Source organism: Panthera pardus, unplaced genomic scaffold (genome assembly GCF_024362965.1).
Source record: "Panthera pardus isolate Hobbes unplaced genomic scaffold, ASM2436296v1 HiC_scaffold_25, whole genome shotgun sequence".
NCBI classification, from domain to species: domain Eukaryota; kingdom Metazoa; phylum Chordata; class Mammalia; order Carnivora; family Felidae; genus Panthera; species Panthera pardus.
In genome coordinates, this window is record NW_026526821.1 from 14,380,381 (window position 1) to 14,393,790 (window position 13,410).

The 13,410-nt window shown below is 54.1% G+C and overlaps 1 long non-coding RNA gene across 1 annotated transcript; it reads right to left on the reverse strand.

Moving 5' to 3' along the window:
* Positions 1–7,837: 7,837 nt before the first annotated feature.
* On the reverse strand, positions 7,838–11,163 carry LOC128773414 (uncharacterized). The gene is made up of 2 exons (XR_008417639.1): positions 10,912–11,163; positions 7,838–8,313 (listed from the first exon to the last, which is right to left on the reverse strand). It is a non-coding gene; the product is annotated as an uncharacterized LOC128773414 (long non-coding RNA).
* Positions 11,164–13,410: the final 2,247 nt, after the last annotated feature.

Here is a 13,410-nt window from a genome sequence, read left to right on the forward strand (position 1 = left end):
TTTTGTTCATTCTTTCAACGGCCAAGTGTTTGTTGAGCACCTAATAGGTGCCAAGCACAGTGCGAGGCTCTGAGATATGACCGTGAACTGAACCCGCCAGTTCCCCCACCTCACCCAGCCCCACCCGAGAGCTTTCAGGAGGCTGTGGGTGCTCGGAAGGCCGTCCCCCCTCCGGCCTGGGCAGCCAAGAAAGGAGTTCTGGAGAAGGAACGATGAAACTGAAATCTCAAGGGTGAGTACAGCCTGTTTGCACAACCTCTGAATAATAGCAACGTTTACGACCACAATGGTCATCACCCCCGGTTGAATATTTACCATGTGCCGTCAGCTCTTACGCCACCTGTCCAGGGGGTCCCTGCTCGCTGGAGGAGAAGCCAGGGTCCTCGGTGACTTGTACGGTTGCCCGTCATCTGCTCCTGCCCTAACCTCTCTCCCAGCTCATCTACACTTTCCCTTGGCTCCGTCCATCCCAGCCATGCCGGCCTCCATGTCCAGACTGTGTCAAGCCTGCTTCAGGCTGTGTTTCTGCACGTGCTTTTTTTTTTTTTTTTTTAATGTTTATTTATTTTTGAGAGAGAGAGAGAGAGTATGAGCAGGGGAGGGGCAGAGAGACAGGGAGACACAATGTGAAGCAGGCTCCAGGCTCCGAGCTGACAGCACAGAGCCCGACGCGGGGCTCGAACTCACGGACCGCGAGATCGTGACCCGAGCCGAAGTCGGGCGCTTAACCGACACCCACCCAGGAGCCCCTGCACGTGCTTTTCAGATCGCCTGGAACATACCTTTCCTCATCTCCATCAGGCCATTGCTCGAATGTCACCAAATTGTCATTCAACTACTGTCATAATTGTCCCTGCCAACTCCCACCTTGGAGCACTGTTTTATTTTTCTCCTCTCGTGCTTATCACTAGCATAAAATATCCCGTATTTTATGTAGTTGTCTCGCCTGTTTGCCTGTCTTTCCCCATTAGAAGGTAGATTGCACCACGGCCGGGATGGATCGATCATGTTCGCAGCTGTACTCCCAGCATTTGCCACGGAGCCTGGCACGTAGTAAGTGCTCAGTAAATATGTGTCAAGTCAATGATTTGCCCATACACCTCAAGCCCGGGGGATCTGATCGATACTTCTCAAAAAGTAACATACACACGGATCACTTGAAGATCTCGCCAAAACTCATATTCGGGGTCACTGGGTCTAGGGTGAGGTCTGGGAGTCTGCATTTCTATAAGTCCCAGGGGAGGCCCATGTGCTGGTCTTAGCCACACTCTGGGCAGCCTGGCCTCAGCCTCCATGACCAGCATCCACTGTACAGAGAAGTAACACCAGGCTCGGAAAGCTTAATGAAATTGCTAAAGCCCCAGCTTTAGGGGGTGGCCTGGGTTCGATGTCTGTCACACTCCCAGAACCAGTGTTGATGCTGATGATCTCTACCTCATTGCAGACCCCAAGGCTGAAAGGTGTCTCCCAGGTGGCTTGTGAAGTCAAACTTTCCCCGAAGTTTCCACGTGAGAATAGAGCGGGCCCAACTCGGGCCCAGCCGGTGGGGCGGGGAGCCCCAAGCCCTCACTGACGCGCTTTGTCCTGACACTTTGCGTGCTCTCTCGACGCTCTGTCTTGTGCTGAGATCTGGGGAGAGGGTGTTGAGAACCTTCCAAATAGCTTTCTTGGCTCATTGACAAAGAAGGGAGCTTTCCAGGCCAAACCTTGCACTTGGTGAGTGTGAGCTGGTAAACTCGATAAGCAAATCCGGGGGAAATTGGCAGCATCATCTCATTAGAAGGTCAAGGGCCTTGATCTCCTCCCCATCATCCGCTCCCAGAGCTCCACTGGAGGCCTCCAGAGAGGAAGGCAAAGGTGGCCATTTTATCCAGAGCCTTCTGATTCTTACGTTCCGTCTGAACTCAATATCACAGAGAGACACTTTTCAGTGAGAGGCTCTCACATTCCCTCTCAGCTCTTACCGCCGCCTAATTACCCAGGCCTCTATTCCCAAATCTAACTAGCTTTGCCCACGATCAAAGCAGTGTCTCCCACTCGGGCAGATCTATACCTCAGCCTGCCGTGCCGCCCCCCGTGCCCACTGCAGCCGCTGACCTCACGGGCCACCACTGCTTTTCCTTTTCTTCAATACTGACTGCCCTCCGAGCTATTCCCCAGAGCCCCAGTTCAGGACTCTGCCCCAAGCGGCCCCATAGTTAAAGGCAGGGAAAGTCTGGAAGACGCCGTAGGTCACAGGTCGCAAACTCAACGCCTGAAGAAGCCAGGCAGGTAACATAAATAAGAAAGGTGGGCGGGGGTGGGGTGGGGGTGGGGGCTCAGTTCGGCTTCTTAAAGGCAGTGGAGGGGCAGGTGCTCTGTGCCGGTCGACAGGAGCCACATGGGAAGACCGTCGTGTGGCCAGATCTAAACTTCCAACGTGAGTACCTGTTTACGGGATCTCTCCCAGAGGGTAACGGTTGCAAACTAATCTGAAAGAATGTCCAAGCCTCGCCTGGACCAATTCAGCATGTGGGGCAGCCAAATTCAACCCAGAGGGGCCACTGGTTTGCTATCTTGGCTTAGAAAGCCGAGGAAAGAGTGAATGTGAATTTCCAGAGGTCTGGATCAGTCAGGGTCCAAGGACGAAAGGGGACACCATTAAAGGGATCGTTTGAAGGGGGTTTTCAATTCACAAGGTGTGGGCAAGGGAGGGGGAGAGCAGAAGGAATAGTGCCCCTGACGTAGGGGTTCTGTCATCACCCCAACGCCTGGATGCCGGAGGGGAAGAGAAGCGACGGGAACCTGGAGAGGAGAGCCAGCACAGGTGACCGCAGGGCCGGGAGGTGCGCTTCCTGACCCCGCCCTCATCTCCCTCCCGATAGAGCTCCCCACTGGCCACTTCCCTGAATGCACCCGGCCATGGGAGTCCTGGCAGAGCCCTGCAAGGGGGCCTCCTGGACAGACAGCAAGGCGGAGGAAGATAAGGAGGTAAATGGAAGACGTGGGGCACAAGACCCCGGGCCACGGCCATACCTGGCAATCACCATGGTCACCAAGGTGACCACCTCTGTCCAAACGGAGAGCCGCCTCTGTGTGAATATCACCTCTCAGTGTTTCTGTATTATTTACTCCTGTGTTGTCAGCCTATTGTGTCCTTTGGGTGTGGCACACCCTGGGTCTTCTTGGCTACAGCTTTGGATCCTTTTTGACTCGGATTGTGGTTTTTTAAGGTGCTATACAGACAGAAGTGAGCCTTGGTGCCGGGCAGTCTGAGTTTGAATGCCGGCTCCCCGGCTGTGCGATGCTAGGTGAATCAGTCAGCCTCTCTGAGCCTCAACTCCCACTCTGTAACGACAGTCAGGGAGGATCACACTCCCTCCCTCACAGGGTTGTTGAAGGCTTAGAGATGATGGTCGTATGGTACAATATAGTGCCTGGAACTTTATAGTTAAATTTAGAGGCTATTCTTTTTTTTCTTTTCCTTTTTTTTTTTTTTTTTTAAAGTAGGCTCCACACCCGGAGCGGAGCCCAACATAGGGCTCGATTTCACAACCCTGAGATCAAGACCGGAGCTGAGGTCGAGAGTTGGGAGCTTAACTGACTGGGCCGCCCAGGCGCCCCTAAATGCTATTATTTTAAATAGTATCATTACTCTTTCTCCTCCTTACCTGCTCCAATTTATATCTTGGCTAATACCAACTCTCTTTAACCCGTACTCCCACCCGCTCCCCCCGGAGCGGTCAGGTTACCTCTCCTCCCAATTCACCCGGACGTCCTTCCTCCTTGGAGTGTCCTCTTATCCCGAGGACACTGTGCCCAGTGGCAACCCTCAACCCCCTTTCCAGGACAAATCTCTCTTCCTTGCGGTGACTCATCGTGTCAGATCACCGGCACCAAGTCCCTGGGCTCCCAGTTGCAGAAATCTCCCTGATTTTGGCCCCAGGAAAGAAGCTGAAGTTCAGTAAGAGGATTTGTACACAAAGCTGTTCATGTCTGTGCTATTTACCACCGTGAAAAATCAGGAACACTCTCAAATGTACAAGAAGCCGGGAGGGGTTGAGTAGGGGCAGGGTGAGGGCATAGCCCGATGGCAGATCGTGTAGTTTTTGGAGGTGGTATTTGCAGAGAGTTTGTAAAAACATAGAAAATGCATGTAATATCACTGAGGGACAGAGCAGCATTCCTGGAGCTGTATACAGGGCAGGTGCATGTGCTCCCGTCACGTGCATGTAAACTCACCTGTTTTCTCTTAATTGAAAACACTGGAAGGAAAAAGAGGAAAAAAAAAATCATTTAAACAGGGCGGGCAGTTCTCTTGATCAAAAACCCTGAAAAAAGGCCGGGGGGGTGGCTCAGTCGGTTGGGCGTCTGACTCTTGATTTCGGCTCAGGTCATGATCTCACGGTTCATGAGCTCAAGCCCCACACTGGGCGCCGCGTTGACAGTGCAGAGCCTGCTTGGGATTCTCTCTCTTGCTCTCGCTTTCACTCTCTCTCAAAATAAATAAACTTAAAAAACCAACAAGCACACACTGGAAAAGGAAAGAGAAAAAAATCATTTGAGCAGGGCAGGCAGGTCCTCTAACGGAATGACAATTTGCCACTAATCGAGTGTGGAGTGGGGTGAGAGTCTGGGGAAACGCCTTCCGTCCCCGCTTCCTGACTTAGCATCACACTCTGCTGCCCCAAGATACGTGATATCCATTGCCGTGTGCCTCCTAAACACAGGCGGGATACTCTGGGTGTAGACAAATTTTTGCAGTGTCTCTCCAGAGGCATTTACATTTATAACCTAACCCCTGTGGATGGGTGGCTCTGTTATAGAAATGAAAACAAAAGCCCATATATATGAAGAAGAAGAAGAAGAAGAAGAAGAAGAAGAAGAAGAAGAAGAAGAAGGAAGAGGAGAAGGAGAAGGAGAAGGAGAAGGAGAAACAGCAAATGTGCCAAAATCCTACCAGGAGTTGAACATGAAGAAGTGTGGGTGACTTTCTCTGCCCGCTTCTTTCATTCATTGATAAATATTTATTGAGCATCTATTGTGAGTCAGACGCTATTCTATGCGCTGAAGAAGGAGTAGGAATAAAGAATTGCAAAACTCCCTGGTGGGTGGAGACGGACAGTAAACACCCAGATAAGTGAGTTGTAGAGCAGGTTGGGGACTGATGTGTACTTGGGAGAAGCAGATAAAGCCGGGCCAGGGGGCAAGGGGAGTGCCAGGTTTGGGGGTAGGGTTGCAAGTTCAAGTAGGGTGACAGGAAGTCCTCATTGAGAAGGTGACAGCTGAGCAAAGATCGGAAGGAGAGGAGGGAGGGAGCATATCTGGGGGAAGAAGGTTTCAGGGGGATGGGGTGCTGGTGGGGGACAGGAGTACAGAAATGTGTAAAAACCAGCAAGGCAGCCTCTGGGGCTGGGACAGAGAGAGCAAGGGGGCAGTGGCTTGCTGCATTTCCCGTATTTCCTCTAGCGAGAGCATTTAACTTGTATAATAGACAGCAGAGTGCTTTGGGTGCCTGGGTGGTTCAGTCAGTTAAGCATCCGACCTTGGCTCGGGTCGTGATTTCACTGCCTATGGGTTCGAGCCCCACGTTGGGCTCTGTGCTGACAGCTCAGAGCCTGGAGCCTGCTTCGGATTCTGTGTCTCCCTCTCTCTACCCTCCCTGTTCATGCTCTCTCTCTCTCTCTCTCTCAAAAATAAACATGAAGAAGAAATCAGAGCCCTTTATCTTTAAAGGAAGAGACACAGAGAGAGGGAGGGAAGATACCTCCCTTTTCCTGGCCAGGAGAAGCTGATGACTTTTTCTCTTCGCTCAGTCCCACAACCGCCCAGTGGCTGGCCTCCTGCAAGCACAGAGCACCCCTCCACATCTGCCCTCCCTGGCTTCTCGCGGGGTCGGCTGCCAGATGCGACTCCCCGGGGGCTCTGGGCCGCGTGGCCTGGGGTCTTGGGACCGTGGACACCCCCTGATTCCCTCCACCCCCTCACCGCCCCTCCCCACCCCGCCAGCCGGAGGAACGCGACGTGTGAGCAAACCACGCTGCGGCCCCACGCCTCCCAAGGGCACCCGGGGGTGATGCCAGCCCTGGGAAGGAGTCGCCAGTAAAGATCCGAGGTGCTAATAAGGAGGTGTCAATCCATTAACTTCACCCGAAGGGAAGAAAAAAATTTTCAATTACTGGTAACGGGAAACAAAATAGTGGGAAATCACGAATGACAATCTTTTTAAGACAGCCCTGGGGCCACCTTCCAGCTGACCCTGTGCATTAACCTGGCGGGGAAAAATTTTACTCAGCTGCTCCCTCCTGTGTCCTTAATAGCATAAAATAAAAAGATTTTAGATAAGATTTCATTCTGTGAATCAATTGGCAAACCACACTAGGCTTCACAGGGCATTCTGGCCTCAGTCTAATGGAAATTATTCTTTTTTTAAAAGGAGACTATCAATAGCAAATTGGATCCTATCGCAGAAAGTATATACAAAGGATTTTATTTCAAGAGGTAATCTCTGGCTTCTTCGGAGCTTTGCTCAACCTGGTACCTGCCAGCATCGCAAGCAAAGCAGGGGGGTGGGGTGGGGGTGGGGGAAATTCGGTGAGAGAACAAAATCCAAAGCCTCGCTGTGACAGCACGGACAGAAAGTTGTCGGCCTTCACTGCTTTTCCACTTTGGTCTTTGATCTGTTCTCCAAACAGACCAGGTGCACCCCTGGCCCTTTGCACTTGCAATTACCTCCGTCTGCGATGTTTTCTCCTACCGCCCTCCCTTGGCTCCCTCCTCCGCCTTCAGTTTCAAAAATCAGTTGTTTAGGAAAGCCCGGCTTAGCCACAACCCTTCCCCATTATCACTCTGAGACACATGACAACTGGATGTTGTGTCGGATGTCTGGATTAATTACATTTAATTTCTTCCTTTTAGTTTTTTATTTTGTTTTATTTTGGAGAGAGAGAGAGTGAGTGCAAGCTGGGGAGAGGGACGAGGGAGAGAGAGAGAGAGAGAGAGAGAGAGAGATATTGAGAATCCCAAGCAGGCTCCACTCTCAGAATGGAGCCCGGTGCCGGGCTCGATCCCATGACCCTGGGATCATGACCTGAGCAGAAATCAAGGGTCAGTGGCTCAACCAACTCAGCCACCCAGGCGTCCCCATGCAAGTGTATTTCAGGTTTCTGCTACTTCTGCAGAGACGGGGGCACATAAATGTATTAGTTGATTTCGATCTCCACTCTAGCAGTGGCCAGTTGTTGGAGTCAGGAATTTTTTCTCCCCGGGGGCGGGGGGGGGGACCCCCTATCAGGTAATCAGACCCCGCAGCCAGCGGCTTCTATGCCTCCACCAGCTTGCCGTTTGGTCCACACCGGAGGCTTTGCTAACGCGTGATGAAAGGGAGACAGAAGTGGGCGTCGGTGAAAGTCATGGCTGAGGCAGAGCACCGGCTGTTACAAAGGCGCTCTCCTCGGCCACCTCAGCGCTGTTCAGGATAAGGGGAGGGGAGACGACATCTAGCCCGTGCTAGACCCTCCCGCCCTTGCAGAGGGTTCTGGTGGACAGAGCTGATCTGGGGGATTGCACGCTCAAACCCTAGGTGTGATGCCCACACGGCCTCTGCCCTGACCCCCACGGATGCTGAACAAATCCTGCTGCGAGAATACCGTGGCCTTTGCCCCACGGAGCCTTTTCTGCAAAGCACTGTCCGGGCCTCCAGAAGGACAGGGACGTGGAAATCCGCCGGGTTTCCGGGCAGGCTTGTCTGGCTGTTTTCCGCTGCCTGTTAATAAAGGTCTATTTGTGTAAGCTGGATGTGGTCTGAGCCTTGACTCCTTCAAAACCTGGATGCCCAGCGACTCCGTTTATTCTCGTATTCATTCAGCAGAGATTTATTGAGCACCTACTGTGTGCCAGACAGCCTTCTGGCTGCTGGGGACACAGCAGAGATAGTACAGGTAAGCCCTTGTGTTCGTGAAGATTACATTTTTGGTACAGTGGGGACGGGAAAGAAAACAGAGACATAAACACGATCTTCTCATCGAGCGGCAACCATTGAGAAGACAGCCAGGCGGCAGAGGGGGGGCCTCAGAGGGCGGGGCTCGAGAGAAGGATTCACCCTCAGTACCCGCCAGACTCAGATGTCCACGCTGGAAGGGAAATCAAAGTTCCTTCTCCTTGGCTTTGCCGCTAACTTGCTGTGTGAGCTCTGCAAGATGGTCGGGGTCCCCCTCGGGTTTTCCCTCAGTTTCCGCATCCGTAGAGGGAAGGCGTCAGGCCTGCTGATTTTCAAGCTGCGAGCTGTGACCCTTTAAATGGGCCATGCAATCAAGCTGGTGGGTGATGGCCACGCTTGGGAAAAAATAAAAAAGCGAAACAGACAAACCAGGAAGAGCAGAGGGCTCCACATGGAGGGTGAGTACCGTTGCCTGTAACGTGTGTGTGTGTGGGGGGGGTGGTGGGGTGTCTGTGCGTGTCCCCGTGCACACGCCGGTCAACACGGCCGCCACGTCACTCGTCGTTCTTGTCGCGCAGCGCTGTCAAAGACCTGGACGGCCCGGTGCGGGCCACCGCTCTGGGCATTCCAGGCGTGGCGCTAGGAAGCTGGCGTCCTTTGCCCGCGGGACCAGACGCTTTAACAGCAATGCTCAGGAGCAGAGTGGAAATGGAACCGGGGAGTGTGTTCTGGGCAGACATCGCCTACGTTTTTATTACTCCCAATATGCAAAAATCACATTAAGGCCGCGTTTAAAACCCCGCAATATCGCAGGGACGCTTGGTATTTCCTGGGGATCTGTTCCTACAACTTCCATCCCCCACCGTCTGAAACCTGGGAAACCATCTCGGGAGTGCAACCCCTCAGCAGCACCCCCTCCCCCTCTCTCGCTCTGTGGCTTCTCATCGCTCTAATTCATTCATTCATTCATTCATTCATTCGCTCGCTCGCTCACATGCTCATTCATTGCATCACTGAGCACCACGGCGTGCGGGACCAGAGATCCCATTCTCATGGAGTCACAGTCCGTTGGGGGGCTGTGGCCAGTGAGGGCAAGATGGACAATCCACAAGACACACGTCAAGGGCAGCTCTCGGGTGTGATGGGAGCTGTGGAGGCGATCGACAAGGCAGCCAGGATGGCAGAGGGGGAGGGGAGCTCTGCATTGACCTCGGCTGCCCTCCTGCCCAGACTGGACCCACAGTGAGTCATTCTCAAGACCGAACCCAAGGGCCCCGATCCCTATTTATCCCGTGACCTTAACTTGTTAACCCTCTCAACAACCGTGGGAGGAGGCACCTCTTATCTATCCCCATTTTCCAGGTGTAGAAACTGAGGCTCAGAGAGGCTAGTTGACTTGCCCAAGATCACCCAGCTCGCATAATGGCTTAACTCGGGTTTTAGGCAAACCCCGGGTGATTTAGGAGCCAGCGGATTGGGTTTCAGCTGGAACCTCACCGCGATTCGACAACTCCCAAGACTCCTCTTGTTTCCGAATCCCTGCTGCTGCTGGGTTGATCTCCTTTGCCTGTCCTGACTGATCCGTTGGGGCTGCTGGGAACTCGGTGCCAACAGGAAATCTGAAGCTGCACCCGACTGCAGCCTTCATTCATTCAACAAAGACATATTAAGTCCCTACCGCCTGCCAGACCCCGTTTTAAGCCTGTAGCATTCCTTGGCAAGCGAAACAGCTCTCGGATATTCCAATGAGAAGAGACAATAAGTGAAAGAAAGAAACGGGGAAATCATAAGCTATGCTAGAAGGTGAGAAGTGAAGTAAGCATGGAAAGGAGAATGCTTGCAGGTTAAATGAAACGGTTAAACCCAATTCTTCCCGTGGCCGGCTCCTCCTCATCCATTCAATCTCAGCTTAAAGGTCACCTCCTCTAGGAAGCCTTCCCCGACTGCCTAAGGGTCTCTGTACGGTGGGGTGATGGGGACCCATCGTTCCCTGCTCTGTGCCGACCTGTATTTTACAAACGTTGCCACAACGACTAGTCGCTACTTTTGCAATCTGAAAGAGCGAACGAATAGTAATTTTTCAAAGTGAAATGCAAAGGATTCCTGGCAGCGAGGTCTTCCTCTTCCTCGTTCAGCACCTTGCACTTCACCCCCACCGTGGAAGTCAAAAAGCAGAATGCCCTCCTTGGGCACGGGCTGGCGAGCTCCTGGCTGCGGGGAGGCAACGGGTGAACAGGGGACCTTCCTTCTCCAGGGACCCAGAGGCACCCCTTGTGGTCCCTCACGTCCCATCCCTCACCAAGCCCCAGGGATCTTTCTCAAAGGCACACCCTAAATCTGATCACCTCTCTGTCCACTGCTCCCACCTGGCCTGGGCCAAGGTCACGTTTTGTCAGAGGGCTGCACCGGCCCCCCAGTTTTCTCCTGCAGCTCCCTCGCCCCAAGAGAGTGTGATGAGCACGTCCCCACTGCAGCCGCCCACAGGCTGGCCTTTCACACTCTCCCCCCTTCTCTGGCCTCCAGCCGGGTGCCTCCTGCCCGGCCTATTTCTTCTTCAAACATGCCAGGCGCGTTCCTGGTGAAAGCGATGAAGTTTTGGGGTGGGGTGGTCCAGAGCCAACAGCCAAGAAAGAATTCTTAAAGACATCTTTGGTCCAAAAAGGTGATGTTATTAAAGCAGGGAGACAGGACCCATGGGCCGGAAGGCTGCACTGGGGTGGTGATGGGTAACTGATTATATACCCTCAGGTTGGGAGGGGTTAGGGATAGAGGAAGTCTCAAAGGTATTTGGGAAGCCAGGCTTCCAGGACCTTGAGGGGCTGGCTATGTTAGAAAATGCCTTTTATTACCGTTTGGTAAAACCTCACTCGTGAGACCCTTCAGACGTCTATCAGGGGGCCAGAAGCTTGGAGTATGATTGCCTGCATATATCTTGGAGGAGTTGAGATAAAGAAAGTTTCCAAAGGAATTTTTATATGTTAGAGTAGACTTACAGGTTCCTGGGCGGGGGGTCAGCATAATGTTAAGCCAAGATTCCCTTTTGCCCCCAGCAAAGTGTCATCATCGAGGCAGCTGAGGTCCTAGGGGGAGGTCCCTGTGCCGGTTTCCAGGACTTGTCAATGGGCCGTAGGCAGTAAGGGAATTTAATTTTTCATTTGCCTTGGTTTCCCACATCACTGTGGCAAACATAAACCCCTTTCCTTTGTTCTTGGGGAGCCAGGAGTGTCCGAGGAATATCGCACATATCTCACGGAGGTGGTGGGGGGGGGGGGGGGAGGGGGGGGGAGGTCCTGTAAGCCTGTACCTTGCCTGCAACTGCCCCACTGCTCCCTCATCAAAAGCACCCACCGGCAGCTCCTTCTTCCCCAGGCTGACTCCTTGTCATCATCCAGGTCCTTCGGACGTCCCCTCCTCTGAAAGCCTCCCCGCGGCCACCACCCAGGAGCTCCCCTACACATCGCCCTGGGGTTTCCCTCCCATGGATCGCTCCAGATCTGAAATGACCCTGGGTATTGTTGGTCTCCCCAGCTTCTTAAGGTCCCCGCCCACAGAGCCTGGTACACGTGGCTGCAGACACCCCCGCTCCACGGCCATCGCTCAGCGGCTCCGGGTGATTTGAAGAGCTGGTTAGACGATGCACAAGTCTTTTGACAGGACCTTCTGTGAAAACCCAGGCTACAAGATCACACGTCTGGGATGAGTGGAAAACCGTTTCCTATGGTGGAAAACTAACAAAACAGAAAGCGTCAACACCTTTGCCTCGGAAAAAGACAGGGAGGAAATGCTCACTATTTAAATTTTTAGCTGTCCGCGGAGGCGAAAACGTGGGCGATGTCGATTTCTTTGTTCTGCTTTTTTGTATTTTCCGCATTTTCTTTGAGGCACGCCTCTTTCCTCTCCAGCGAGAGGTGGATGGAAAGGCGGCGGAGGAACTCTCGCGCCCTCTGCTGCTCACTGTCTGGTACTGCAGGGGAGCTCCCCGGATGGGCCGGAAGAGGAGCTTGTGGGGGTGAGAGGCTCCCCCATTCCCCTGGGAATCTTTCCAAAGCCCCCCTGCCTTCATCCTCTGCGGAAAGCCCCCAGAACTCCACCACCAACGCCTCCCGGCCCCTTTATCCTGCCCCCCCCCCCCCCCCGGGCTCTGAATGAGCCCCTCCCTCCCAGCACTCACCTTCCACGCCCTTGAACTCTAATAGCAGGAGGCACAGGAGGACAGCAGGACCAGGCTTTCTGGGTTGAAATAGCCTTGCCGTTTCATGCCTGTGTGTCCCTGGACATGCACTTAGCTGTTCTGGACCCCGGGATCCTCGTCTCACACAGCGGGATCGTGAGAAATCGGGGGTTTTCAGCCTCCGCACTACTGACATTCTGGGCCAGACATCTCCCCGTTGCGGGGGGCCGTCCCGTGCGCTGCAGGAAGGTTGGTGGCATCCCCGGCCTCCACCCCGAGATGCCAGCAGCACCTGCCCCCTAGTCATGACAACCCAAAGGGTCTAACCAGTTGTCCCCTCGAGGGCACAGCCGCCCCCCCACGGCCCTCTGGGTTTCTATGATCGCACCCCCACACCTCGCCACAGGTTCCTGCTGGTGGGAGGTGCTCGGAAAGTCATAACACGGATTATTGGAGAATAATGCAGGGATTATTTGCTCCGATCAGAAAAGCAGGAGGGAAGAAGAAGCGCAGAGAGAGACGGAAAGGAGGCCTACGACTCCCTCGCGCCTGCCTGCGTCCCCACCGCAGCCGGCTGCTGCCCCACGCGACGTTAGCTCACATTCCTGGCCCCCACACACGTCCCCCCCGGCTCTGCCTGAACAGGCCCCAGGCCCCCTCCACGCTGGGCCTGTTGTGCTTGGCGTTGTCTGCGGGCCTCCGCAGCTAGGAGAGGGGAGCGTTTTCAGTTAACCTAGAAAAACAATAGCAGGAAGGGGAGGGGTCGTTGTGAAAAGGCAAAGGTAGTGAAAAGACTCTGCAAACAGGTCCCCGTGGGGGTGGGTGAGGGAGGCCGAGCAGCTCGGCCAAACTGGGAGGAACCGCGACAGACGGGGGGGGGGGGGCATCGGTGGCCCCCTCAAAGGGACGGGGCCAGCCAGGAAAACAGACGCGCTCCCCTCCTCGGCCTGGGGACCTTCCAGCGCGGAGGCAAGGAAAACACAGTGGGACCCAAGGCTCCTGGGCTCCTCCTCGGCTGGAGCAGAGAGAGCCACAAGGTTGGCCCAGGATGTGCTTGCAGGTTTGGGGGTCCTGCTAGGCGTCGGGGGATTCTTACCTCCGGTTCCTGAGGAGGGGAGACCTTTCTATCCCCCAAGCCCGGAGCTCAGGCAGCCAGAGATCAGAACAGAGGAGGTGGGTGAGCCGGGGACCTTGTCCTGTGGAGCTGGGGACACTGCCCCTGGGGAGGTGGCCCCTGATGTCAACAATGACCTTCAGGTCCTGAGTGCATTCAAGGGCGAGGCATATGGCTAATGCTTTCCAAACTTTGTCCCACTCGATC